The sequence below is a fragment of the Citrus sinensis genome, chromosome 2 (genome assembly GCF_022201045.2).
Source record: "Citrus sinensis cultivar Valencia sweet orange chromosome 2, DVS_A1.0, whole genome shotgun sequence".
NCBI classification, from domain to species: Eukaryota; Viridiplantae; Streptophyta; class Magnoliopsida; order Sapindales; family Rutaceae; genus Citrus; species Citrus sinensis.
In genome coordinates, this window is record NC_068557.1 from 11,969,264 (window position 1) to 11,983,633 (window position 14,370).

At 35.0% G+C, this 14,370-nt stretch overlaps 1 non-coding gene across 1 annotated transcript; it reads left to right on the top strand.

Moving 5' to 3' along the window:
• The first annotated feature begins 12,651 nt into the window (after positions 1–12,651).
• On the top strand, positions 12,652–12,759 carry LOC112497424 (small nucleolar RNA R71). Its single transcript, XR_003064220.1, has one exon. It is a non-coding gene; the product is annotated as a small nucleolar RNA R71 (small nucleolar RNA).
• The last annotated feature ends 1,611 nt before the right edge of the window (positions 12,760–14,370 follow it).

The following is a 14,370-nucleotide window of genomic DNA, read 5'->3' on the forward strand; positions in this document are numbered from 1 at the left end:
AAACCCTAATAAGCTCTTTTGGACATGCAAGTTTAAAAAGTGTGATTTTTGGCAATGGGCAGCAAAAGAAGATATGGAAATGTGTAACATTACATCCGGTCATGGCATGAACCTAAATGAAGATGTGATGAAGATAAGTGAACGACTACGATGCATTGAAGTGAAATTGAAATTGATCATAGTTTTTATTTGTGGCATTGTGATAGGCTTATTTATGAGGAAGTAATGTAATAAATATGAAAAAATATTGTAGCAATCAATCATTGCAACTGGAAAGTAATCAAAACAGTTTGTGGATTCCAAAAACATAACAGCAACTTAATGCACTAATATAAAGTTTGTGCATCCAAAATACATAACAGCAACTTAATGCACTAATATAAAGTTTGTGCATCTAAAATACATAACAGCAACTTAATGCACTAATATAAAGTTTTGTGCATCTAAAATACATAACAGCACCTTAATGGTAATATTTCATACAACATCTAATATCTGTGAAGCTTGTGAGCCTTGAGTTGGATTCGGGGAAACATTATTAGCTTCATATTGGCCTGGACAAAAAAATTATTACCTCATTATCTAAGACCAGCAATAGCTACTTGTAGACATCAAACATTATTTTGAAACAATAACATACCTCTGTTACGTCCTCTTACTCCATCACCTCTTGCTCTTGCTCTATTACCCCCTTGGCCCCTTCGGCCTCTATTCCCTCCTCTTCCTCTATTACCAGTACCTCCTCTTCCTCTATGAGCAATAAAGCTCTCTTGTAAACCACCTACAGCCTATTTAAATTGAAATATATAAATAATCAAATCATCAATATTTATAACAAACTAAAAATTACTCAATGAATAACAATAAACGAATTACCACTTTCTTTGTCCTCTTTGAAGTACGTGCTGCATTAGAACTTTCTCCCGGCCCACTAACTCCCTATTTAAAATTACATAGATAACAATAAAAAATTAATTTCAATACACATAAAAACAATTAAAACATTAGGTTCAGTGGCTGTTACCTGCGGGGCTCTTAATTCTCTTGCTATTGATGGCCTTAATGGACATTTCCTGACATTGTGGTTCATCCCACCACAAAAGGAGCAGCAGATATAAAATGATCTGTTTTTTTTTATTGGCTCAGTGGCTGCCCTTTTCCTTGACTTTTTTGGTCTTCCAGTCTTCTTGGTAATCTCATGTGGAAAGAGCTTGGGCCTATCACAAGGGTCCCATGTAACTTTATCAGGGATTTGGCTTGAACATCATTGCATATGTGTTCAAGTACGCCTCTTTGCTGATGTATTTTGGTAGATACTCTGTTACCGTGTGTCTAGCATGACTAATTGCAGCCATAGCATGAGTATAGGGGATTCCAGCTAGGTCCCAATAACCACAATCACAGGACCTGCTCATGAGATCGACTATGAACCTCCTTGCTGGATAATAACCCTTGTCTTTAACTTAACAAAAATTACATAATGATTAAATAATAATTATAAGGTTGAGGAAAAAAAATTGATTAACCTAACAAACATTCGGGTTCAGGAAAAAAATAATTATAAGGAACATAAGTTAGAATTATACTTGAAAGTGAAGATCCCCAGAAGCCATTATATTCATTTTGCTTCCACATTCATATGTAGCATCCAATTCTTTTTTCACTCTAGGTGGAATGTTGGTCCAAGATTGTGCTTCTTTTTTCCTTTCTGTGAAGAGTGTCATGAACATGCATCTAATTTCTTTAAGCATGGTCAAGCAAGGCTTCTCTCTATGGGGTAATATCCAATTATTAAAATACCTTGAAGTGTTGTTAGTTGTACGGTCTACCTTACAATTCTTGTCATACTCATGTCTTGACCAAGTAAACCCAGCAAGCTCAGTCTCCAGCCACTGCCATGCCTCTAACTTCTCTTTTTTGAGCTTTTCCATTGCAATAGCGTAATCAAACTTGTTAGTGCTACTGATAGCCCTCCAAAACAGATTTCTCAAACTAACACCAGGATGTTCTTTGCAGAAGTTAGCATATATGTGCCTAGCACATGGTTTGTGATATGCAGTAGGCCATGTTATCTCAATGGCCCCTAACAAACCCTTTTGCCTATCTGAGCAAAATGTAATTTGCTCTAAGCCATTATCAAAATACGAATGCAGAATTTCTAAAAACCACGACCAGGTTTCAGTATTCTCTATCTCACACACTGCTAATGCTAATGGGACCATTCCATTATTAGCATCCATACCCACAGCGGCTAATAGAACTCCACCATATTTTGATTTTTAGCCCGATATATGGCCTACAGCCATTATTAAGGGCATTTTTTTGAGCTGGAAATGCTATAAAGAATCTCTGAAAGAGCACTCTCTCAAGCCTAGTTACAACATCACAAAGAACTTTACAAATTGCACCAGGATCATACTTGTGAATCACTGCAGCATATTGAAACAAATCTTCGTATCCCATCGCATGATCTCCATTAATGTCTTTTCTTGCCCTCTCTCTAGCCCTATATAGTTTTAAATCCCCTATCCGCACACCATAAGTCTCCAGCATAAACTTACAAAGAACAGAAATCTTCACATGAGGATCTACAGCAACTTTACTCTTAATTTTCTTTGCTATCCATTTACTGTTCACAGCCACTGACTTTCTAGTCTGTCTACATTCATGCTTCTTTTGCAACTCTTTGATTGCAAATCCACCCTTGCCCCTTATTTTACCTCCCATCACATACCATGGACACTCACTAATCTTGCATTTTTTGTAAAATCTCCTAGGTTCATTGTACACCTTTGTAATTTCAAAGCCTTTATCCACCATCACTTTACCTAACACATATCTAAAATGCTCAACATCATTAAATACATCTCTTAACATCAGCCTATGTTTACCATTACGCCCTGGCTTATATACATGCACTTCAATATAATCCTTCAACTGAGTGGTACCCAAATCATAATATGAATTTGATGTGTCTGCTAACAACTAAGGATCTACTTCAGCTGTTTCATCGTCAGAACTAGAACCCTTAGCATCATCCATAATATCTGCACCATTATCTTCACTTTGGTCATCGTCATCAGCATCATCATCATCAGTGTCATCTATACGACTCCCATAAGTTGAATATACTACATCATCATCATCATTCTCATGTCCATCATTCTCGTTCAGCTCTGTTGGTGGCCCCTGTATGCCTCTAGTCCTAGGTGGTGGTTCATTTCCACCATCATTCACCCATGTAATTTGCTCTGCAGATAACTGCACTCCACAATTATGTAGCATCGCTTGTAATACCCCCACAAAGTGGTAAATCAAGACGTAGGGTTGGCAAAATTGTGGCTTCAAACACTGCCACTTCCATTGAATCATGTGCAGCGAACTGAGCCTGCAAGACTGCCTCATAATCTACAATAATCGAAAGCTTGTTCCTTGGGTTGGTAACCGATAACTGCACACTTTCAGGAGTCGTCAACCCATTCTCCCTGGTAATCTTCAATGCTTCATTCTTCATCTACTGCAGGGTATATTCTTCAGGTTCAATCAACCCTATACGATGTCTTTCACCTTTGTAAAGTAAATGTAGTTGTAATGGTAACATCATCTACAAGATTAAAAACGAGGAAACATTTTGAATAATTGAAATTACAGGATAACTCAAAGCAATTTAATTAGGTAAAAAGTAATGAAAAATAACTAAAATTATGGCCAATAACCAAAATTTCAGCAAAACGGCAAATGCATGTAAGCTTGATGGTTACAAATAAAAAATTAATTAACAGTAAGCAAAAATTAATTAACAGTAGGCAACTAATAATCCTAATCTATTAAATTCAAGTGCTAATCACAACTCAAACCAATTTAATTCGGTAAAAAGTAACGAACAATAACCAAAATTATGCCTAATAACCAAAATTACAGCAAAACGGCAAATGCATGTAAGCTTGATGATTACAAATAAAATGGTAAAACTTCATTAACAATAACCAAGTAGTAATCCTACTTACAATGGACAGAGTAGAAGACAGTAGAGATGGAAGAACACTGCTACGAGAGTGAGAGAGATATGCGTCAGTTACAATGAGCGAGAGAGGGCAGAGATGGAAGAAGAATCGAGAGAGAGGGGGGTTGATTTCGATTTCTAGGGCTCCATGTCCAAATTGCCCGCTTTCTTTACAATTGCAAAACGCAACGTTTTCACCTCACGTGATATGTCCAAAATACCCTTATGACCTCAGCATAATTTTTATTCAGTTAACGGAATGGTGGAAAAATGTTAACAGTTTAAACATTTAGTGGTAAAATCATAGTTTTACCAAACCATGGTACTAACATGATGTGTCAGAATACCTTTGGTGGGAAAATGATAATATCCTATATATATATATATATATATATATATATATATATATATATATATATATATATATATGTTGTTCTAGTCCGAGAATCTCAAATTGGAACAGTATCCCGGAACTATTTATTGGCTGCACATGGTGGAGCCCACCATGTGCAACCAACCAGAAAAAAGAAAAAGAATTTTGGGGGCCATTAGATTTTAATCCAACAACCCTAAATGATTCTCGAGCACTGTTCCAATCCGAGAATCCCAGATATATATATATATATATACACATATTTTTTGGTTCAGGATCTTAAAGTGTGGAAAAAGTCGTGGAAAGCTTTAAAACAATGGGGTTTAAAAGTTTAAAACTTAAAGTGCTCAAATTGCACGATTTATGCATTTTCTCAGACTTTTCTGTATTTTAAAATTTCTGATTGAAACACACACACACATGTTATTAAATCATATGGTTTAATAGAGTTAATGCATATGCACTATTAAACCATATGATTTAATGGTATGTTCGCATGAAAAAAAAATAATTTTGACGCCCTGCATCTGAGAATTTCTATATATGTGTGTGTTTGTGCCTTGCACTCTATCTCTCTCTCACTCTTATATCGGGGGTCCTATTAAATATATAGGGTGGGATTATTACTTATTAGCACAATAAAATTAGAAGCAATTTAGTTATGGTTTTAATAATCCCCCCCTAGAGAACCATCAATCATGATAATTAATAAACATGTTAAATAAAAGAAGAGTACAAAGTTACCAATATTTTAAAAACTAAATCAGACTTGTTGCGGGGCAATTAGCATGGAGGTTAACTTCATCTGAATGAGATTTAACAGATTGAAGAAAGTCAGTAATATTTGAGGCACTTTTGGTTTAATTTTTTAGAATATTTTTTACTTGCTTAATCCTTCCACGAGAGGGTGTGGCATAGGTATTGGCAAGTATGGACCATGCTTCCTGTGAAGTCTTGGCTCTGGCAGCAAAAGGAATAATTGTGGGAGAGAGAAAGCCAACAAGGGCATTTAGGATGAGCTGATCTTGACGAATCCAAATATTGTAGGCTGGAGTTAGGTGTTGTTGCATTTTGCTGGAAATTGTGAAGTATTTCAAAATACAAAAATTAATAATGCACATATAGCTTTCACGGGCTTGGGCCATTTCCTAGCCACTGGATGAAAGCTTATATATTCATTACTTTGGATTGAAAAATTAGTTTTAAACTGTTTTGAATTGTTCAAACTAAGCATATCTACATGTCAGAGGGCGTGGCTTTGTTTTAACACCTTAGTTGCTTGATATCCGGTTTTTAAATCAGTTCATGCACTGGTTCATGCCAAAAATCAAGGAGATGACTGTTGTAATTCAAGGCTATTAAAAGCCAGCTGCTGTGACTGATTTGAGTGTGCAAGGAAAAAAATAATTCTTATCATCCTCTTCATCTTCATTAAAGCTACACACTTTACCTAGAAAATCAAATTAAATCAGCTGTTAGAATTAATTGTAATTTGGAGTGCGCCATTACCACTGGAATGCCATTGAATCCTGAAAGATCAGACTGTCTTCAACTCTTTTACACACCCAGAAAATTATCCGAGAAGGGGCATAATTTGTTCTTTAAGGACAATGCTTTATTGGCACGCCTTGGCTTTCTAATTTCATCACTTTCTGTGTTTGTGTCTATTAACTATTGTTTTGTAGCGTCTACATTTATTAATTGGATTGTTCAAAGAGTTGTTGAACTAAGGAAAAGTGAAGCTACTGAGGAAAAGTAAAGCTACTAGACAATTGAATTAAATCCATTAGAGTTTTAATTGCACTTGCTGAAATTTATAATTTATATATTCATCAAATGGATGTTAAAACTGCCTTTTTAAAGGGAGTTCTCGATGAAGAAATCTACACGAGTCAACCTGAGGGTTGTATAGTATCAGCCGCTGAGCATAAGGTATGTAAGTTAGTTAAGTCATTATATGGCTTAAAATAGGCACCAAAACAATGACATGAGAAATTTGATCAAGTATTAGTATCAAATGGATATGTGATTAATGATTCATATAAATGTATCTATTTTAAATCCATTGACACTACTACTTATGTGGTCATTTGTCTCTATATTGACGACATGCTCATCCTAAGTCTCAATTTAGGAACGATAAATGAGACTAAAAGGATGCTTGCTTCTAACTTCGATATGAAGGATATGGGAGAAGCAGATGTTATATTAAGCATAAAAATCACTAAGACTAGTTGTTGAGTGTTAGAAAGTGTATATTTATAAATGAAAAAATCGTCATTTTACATTTCAAGTCTTACTAACACTCTTTCTTTTATGTATTTAAGTCTCGTATGATTTAATTATGTGTGTTTTATTTTAATTAAGTATTTTATGTATTTTAGGGGCATCATGGTCATTTGACAATAAACGAGAGATCAGACAACAAAACGGACATCACTTTTAAACTTAGGACAGTCGAAAACCTTAGGAGGAGCATAAAAGGAAAAATGACATTGTTCATATGTACGGTACTGTCCATGTTCTATGTTTGGGATGTGTATCCTTCCATGATTGAAACTCCCAGGGCCAGGACTACTTTACAAATAGGACGTGCTTGCATCCTAAAGCTTTTTAGCCTATATTGGTACTAGCGTGGTCACTTTCTGCGTGCACTGCTTCTTCATCAGCAGGTAGGTAATTCGATACTCCGGCCTCACCCGACCTTGGCTGGCCTATGACCACTGATTGGGTGCAAGCGGCGCTCCTTCCTTTGTTCATCCTTGTTGTTTCGGTCGGTGAGCCTATGTCCTTTATTAAGGGAAGTTTACTGTTCATGACACTGTTCACATATACGGAACGATAACGTGGTATTGACCGATGATGTGACATTGACTGATGAGGTGTCACGATCCTATTGGACTAAAATTCTTATGTACTGTTGATCGGTGACGTGGCAGCATGTCAGTGGACCAAAAATTGTGTGTACATATTCACGGGATTATTTACAACCAAACTGCGTCGCTATTTAAGCCGCTTGACTGTTTAAACCGCGTGGTCAAACCGTATTACTATTCAAACCGCGTAATCAAACCGTGTATTGTTGACTGATGACATGGCGCAATCCTGAGCGTTCAAATGTTTTTAATTCGATGACCATGATTTACTCAGTACATCTATAAAAAGGGGGCTCTCCCCCTTAATTTGGCATCCCTGAATTTATGTTTTAGTTCAATTTTCTATAATTCCTTCTCCATCTTGTATTTTCTATGTATTTTAATAAATTTTCATTTTGCCCCTAATTCAATTATGAGTAGCTAATTTTCTTTCAAGCTTGGGTTGAAGGTGAAGTCTCAACATGTTTCATGGGCTTTATTTGGTACATTTACTTTCTCTTCACCTCTAATTATTGTGAATGTTATGACTTTTCGTCGACAAATAGTAATAATCTTGTCTAGATACGGCCATGGTTTCACCGACTCCCTAGTACAAGGTTATTATTATTTGGCACGATAAGCCCTTAACACCATATTGATTAGAGTGTGGTTCATGAAATGTGGAAATCCCCCTCATAATTTAATTAGCATTAATAAGAAATGTTTCGCCCATGGTGCATGTTGATGCAGATCCAGATATCCAAGTACGTCATTTTAATAGATTTTCACTTCGATTTATTCCCGTCATTTTAATTTGAATTTTAGGATAATCTAAATCACTTCCACCATAAATCCAACCACCCTCATAGAAAATTAATTCTCCATATAATTAAAATCCACCTTCTCGTGAGATCGACACTCGTCACCATTAATCTATTCTACAATAGATTCGTGCACTTACGAGTTCACTAGTGATGGTCTTAAGTTATCACAGGAACACTATGTTGAGAAAATGTTGAAAAGGTTTGGGTATTATAATGGAAAATCAGTCTCTACACCCTACGATGCAAATACCCACCTTAAGAAAAATCTAGATCATAGTATTAATCAATTAAGATAGCCCAAATCATTGGTAGCCTAATGAACTTAATGAATAGTACAAGACCTAACATTACTTATGCTGTAGGCAGATTGAGTAGATATACTCAAAATTCGAGTAAGGATCATTGGGCTGCCATAGATAGACTTGCAAGGCATTTGAGAGACAACATTGATTATGGACTTAATTATGACAATGCTCCATCAGTGTTAGAAGGGTATAGCGATGCAAATTGGATTTTAGGGTCCGATGAAATCAAATCCACTAGTGGTTATATATTTACTTTAGGTGGAGGCGTTGTGTCTTGGAAATCCTCCAAGCAAACATGTATAGCTCGTTCTACCATGAAGTCTGAGCTAATTGCCTTAAAAAAGGCATGTATTGAGCCTGAGTGGTTAAGAAACCTTTTGGCAGATCTTCTCATTTTTGCTCACCCTCTTACTTCAGTGTCTATACACTGTGATTGTCATGCGCCTATTGTTAAGGCAAAAAGTAAGGTTTATAATGGGAAAAGCAAACACATACGTCTAAAACACAATATTGTAAAACAACTGTTAGAATCTAAGGTAGTGAGTGTTGTGCAAATTTTATTGAACTCGCAAGTGCACGAATCTATTATAGAATAAATCAATAGTGATGAGTGTCGATCCCACGAGGAGGTGGATTTTAATTATGTGTAGAATTAATTTTCTAAGTGGGTGATTGGATTTGTGGTGTAAGTGATTTAGATTATCTTAAAATTAAAATTAAAATTGCAGGAATAAATTGAAGTGAAATCTATTAATATGAAATGCTTAGATATCTGGATCTGCATCAACATGCACCATGGGCTTAATATTCTTTATTAGTGCCAATTAATCATGAGGGGAGTTTCCACTCCTTATGAACCACACTCTAATCAATATGGTGCTAAGGGCTTATCGTGCCAAATAGTGACCACAACATGTTCCGTGTCTTTCTTATCTTTGAATTCCAAGTTAAATTATGCAAAAGTAACAACCAACGAATTAGTCTAGCTTTTGCATCTTTCTTTGTGAGAAGATATTTAAGAACAATATGATCTGTAGATACAATTATTTTACAACCAATGAGATAAGATCGAAATTTCTCTAATGTAAACACTACTGCTAGCATTTCTTTTTCAGTGGTTGAATAGTTCAACTATACATCATTCAATGTCATACTAGCATAGTAAATAAAATAGGGAATTCGATCAACTCTTTGTCTTAATATTGCTCCTACTACATAATCAGATGCATCACATATGAGCTCAAATGGTAAGTTCCAGTTTGAGGGCTAAATGATGGGTGATGATGTCAACAACTGTTTTAGTTTTTTAAATGCCACAAGACATGAATCATTAAAGACAAAAGGTACATCCTTAGCAAGTAGATTGCATAAGAGTCTAAAAACTTTGCTAAAATCTTTAATGAAACGTCTATGAAAATCAGCATGCCCAAGGAAAAATCTTACTTCTCTGACTGTTTTAGGTGAAGGAAGATTGGAAATGAGATCCACCTAGGCCTTATTAACCTCAGTACCTTTGCTCGAAATGATGTGATCAAGAACAATACCTTATTTTACCATAAAATGACACTTCTCTCAATTTAAGATCAAGTTCTTCTCTATACATCTTTACAGAACTAGTATTAGATGATGTAAACATTGATCGAATGAATCACTAAAAATAGAAAAGTCATCCATAAAGACTTCAAGGAATCATTTAACCATATTAGAAAAAATGTTTAACATGCATCGTTGAAATGTAGCAGGTGCATTACATAATCCAAATAGCATTCTCCTATATGCAAAAGTGCCAAAAGGACAAGTGAAAGTGGTATTCTCTTGATCTTTTAGTGCTATGGGAATCTGATTATATCCTGAGTAACCATCTAGAAAGTAAAAAAAATTATGACCTGCTAATCTATCAAGTATTTGATCGATAAATGGTAAAGGAAAATAGTCTTTACATGTGACAAAATTCAACTTTCTATAATCAATGCATACACTCCACCCTGTAGTCACTCTAATGGGTATCAATTCATTATCAGCATTGGTAACTACTGTGACTCCTGACGTTTTGGGGACAACTTGCATAGGACTGAATGATGCCTGCGTCTAATAGTTTTAGGACTTCAATTCTAACAACTTGTTTCTTGTTAGGTTTTAACCGATGTTGCATTTTCCTAGTAGGTTTAGAATTTTCATCAAGGTGAATGTAATGCAGCAGTCTATTGGGTTTATATATTTTATGTCGCCTATGTTCCATCCTAATGCTGCTTTGTGCTCTTTTAAAACTTCCAACAACTTACTTTTTTGTTCATCATTTAGGGATGATGAGATGATTACTGGCAGAGTGCTTTCTTCATCCAAGAATGCATATTCTAAAGTGTTAGGTAATGCTTTGAGCTCAAATTTTAGTGGTGATTATGATGATGGGCTGAGTTTCTTCTCTGATAGTGCTAGTTGTTCAACTCTTGACTTCTATTTATTAGTGTCCATGGATGGTGTTGAATCAAGTAAGGCGTTGACTTCATCGACTGATCTATCAATATCAAAATTCAAATCAAAATGAGTTAAACATGTTTATAAAGGGTCATCACTAAGGTTTGAAAGAAAAGTATTATTAATTATTTCTTCTACTAAATCCACATCAACAATTCCATCATCTGTATTGTGAGATTGTTTGGTAATGTTGAAGATATTTAGCTCCATAGTTATGTTGCCAAAGGACAACTGCATATTTCCAGTCCTACATTGAATGTGAGCATCGATAGTTGCTAAGAAAAGTCGACTTAGGATAATGGGGATGTGCTTCCTTGAATCCTAGTCTAGTTGAGTGTCAATTACAATGAAATCAACAGGAAAATAAAACTTATCTATCTGAATAAGCACGTCCTCCACAATATCATGAGGTATTTTCGTGGACCGATTTGCAAGTTGTAACACTACTGGAGTTGTTTGTAATTCTCTTAGTCTAAATTTTACAAATACTGAGTAGAGTAACAAATTTACACTAGCTCCTAAATCCAACAAAGCATTATCAATTATGTGGTTCCCTATACTACATAAGATAATGGGGGAGCCTAGGTCTTTGTATTTTAGAGGAATTTTGTGTTGGAGTATAGAACTAACGTTTTCTGTTGAAAAGACCTTCTTTTGAACGTGAATGTTTTTTTTTTTAGTACAAAGGTCTTTAAGAAACTTAGCATAAAATAACACTTGTTTTATAGCATCAAGTAAAGAAATGTTAACACTTACTTATTTGAAGATCTAAAAAATCTCACCTGTGGATTTTTCATTCTTTCCGTTAGCTAACCTTTGAGGAAATGGAGCTTTAGGAACATCTTCTCGTGGGTTGATTTCTTCTTTCTCCTCCGATAGTGAGTCCTTAGCATTCATATGTACAATTTGAGTTGTTTTTGTCACTGGCATCTCCACTTTGTTGTCGACTTCTTTTCCTTTTTGCAAGGTCATGATGGCTTTGACCTCTCCATGCTATTGTGGTGAACTGGTACTTGGTTCATGCACTCTTTCAGGATTAGGCACTAGCTGACTTGGGAATTTACCTTTCTCAACAGTCATTGCCAAAGTTTGAACTGAAGAGGCAAGTTGTCCCACCATCTTCTCGAGGTTTGAAACTGATTGGGCTTGTGAGCTAAAGCCTGCACTCATCTCATTTCGTAGTTCATCAATAGTGCGGTTCTGGTACTTGATTGTGGAGTGAGTAAGATTCTTGAAATTTTGGAATGCATCCTTCCATGGTTTGGGTTGAGAGTAATTCGGGTTCTGATTGTATGGTCTAAATGGTGGCTGAGAGGCTTGAGGAACTTGAGGAATTAGTTGCATTGGTGGAGCTGGAGCTGCTGGTCTATTCTATTGGAATCCTTTAGACCATAAAAAATTGGGATGGTCTCTCCATCCATGATTATATGTGTTGGAGTAAAGGTTGTAGTTTGATGGCTTTCTCATTACACCTATGACAATAGCTTGATCTGAGTATGAGTCATGGTCATGTGGTTTTGTTGATTTAACAGTCATTACCGATGCTATTTGTCAAGAAAGACCTTCAACTAGCTTTTTGACTTCTTTAATTTTCGAACTTGACTCGCCAATGTAAACCTCATTCACTCCCTGAATTCTTTTAGTATTCTTGAGTAATCGACTCCGTTGTTGATAATTATCTGCTTGTCGTAGGAACAAATCCCAAATCTCTAATGTACTTTTTGACATTAGCTCTCCTCCACTTGTTGCCATTAGCCATTCTTACACATGCGGTAATAATCCCTCCAAAAAATATTGGCATTGGTGCCATTTCTCATACCTATGATGTGGACACTTTAAGAGTAGCCCATTGAATCGCTCCCATGCTTAGAAAAACTGTTCGTCTTCTCTCTGGGTAAAATCTGAGATTTCCTTGCGAATAGCATTGATTTTATGCACTGCGAAGTATTTATTCAAAAATTTTGTTACCATTTATTCCCATAATGTAATGTTATTCGCAGGTAATGTATTGAATCATGAATGAATTCTATCCTTTAAAGAAAATGGGAATAATATAAGTTTAACATCATCATCTAAAAAATTCTCATATTTAAAAGTTTGACAAACAGCATGAAAATCATTCAGATGATTATATGAGTCTTCATTTTCTAGGCTATAGAATGTTGGGAGACAATTTAGCATACTAGGTTTTAACTCAAAACTCTTAGCAACTATATTTGGGTATATTTTACATGATGTGCTCAAATTAGAAAAAGGACTAAAATAATCCTTAAATGGCCTCTCTTGTGGTTGTTGTTGTTGTTGTTGTTATTGCAAATCCATTTCAATTTTATTTTTTTATTGCAACTTGTTTGTGTGTGCGAAGTATTTTTTCGAGTTCAAAGTCTATGAGGTCAAGATTAGGTAATTGTGACCTTCGACCATGAATGTAAAGAACACAAAAAATGAGAACAAAATAAATAAAAATAAAGAAGAAGGAGAAATTATGATACTAACCTGATCATGCTGTTATAACCTTACTTTGAAAACACACTTAAAAAAATACGTGAAATAAATTAACTAAAATTAAAATAAATTCATAAGATAAACGAAAAATTACGAAGAAAAATAACTTTAAAATTAAATTACAGAAATCTAAAGAGAAGAAAAATAAAAGAAATTCTTACCTCAAAATGCAGATTCATTTTTTTTCTTTTTCTAAATAAGAAAAAAATTACAAGAAAACAACTAAAATAAATTATTTACCAAAATTAATTCTATGAATTAAAATAACTTACCTCCCAGCAACAGGGCCAAAAACTTGTTGTGTTAATTTTATTGAACTCGCAAGTACACGAATCTATTGTAGAATAGATCAATGGTGACGAGTGTCGATCATACGAGAAGGTGAATTTTAATTATGTGTAGAATTAATTTTTTAAGTGAGTGATTGGATTTGTTGTGGAAGTGATTTAGATTATCCTAAAATTTAAATTAAAATGATGTGAATAAATTGAAGTGAAATATATTAAAATGAAGCATTTAGGTATCTGGATCTGCACCAACATGCACCATGGGCTTAATATTCCTTATTAGTGCCAATTAAATCATGAGGGGGGTTTTCACTCCTCATGAACCACACTCTAATCAATATGGTGCTAAGGGCTTGTCGTGTCAAATAGTAATAATCTTGCACTAGGGAGCCGGTTATACCAATGCAGTATCTAGACAAGATTATTATTATCCATCGACAAAACGTCAAAACATCCACAAAAATCAGAAGGGAAGAGAAAGTAAATTTACCAAATAAAGCCCATGGAATGTGTTAGATTTCACCTTCAACCCAAACTTGAAAGAAAAATTAGCTACTCATAATTGAACTAGGGGTAAAATGAAAATTTATTAAAATATGTAAAAAATACAAGATGGAGAAGGAATTATAAAAAATGGTGTTAAAAAATGAATTCATGGGTATTGAATTAAGGGGGAGCCCTTTTTTTACAAATACAATGAGTAAATCATGGCCATCAGATTAAAACAATTTAGACGCTCAGGA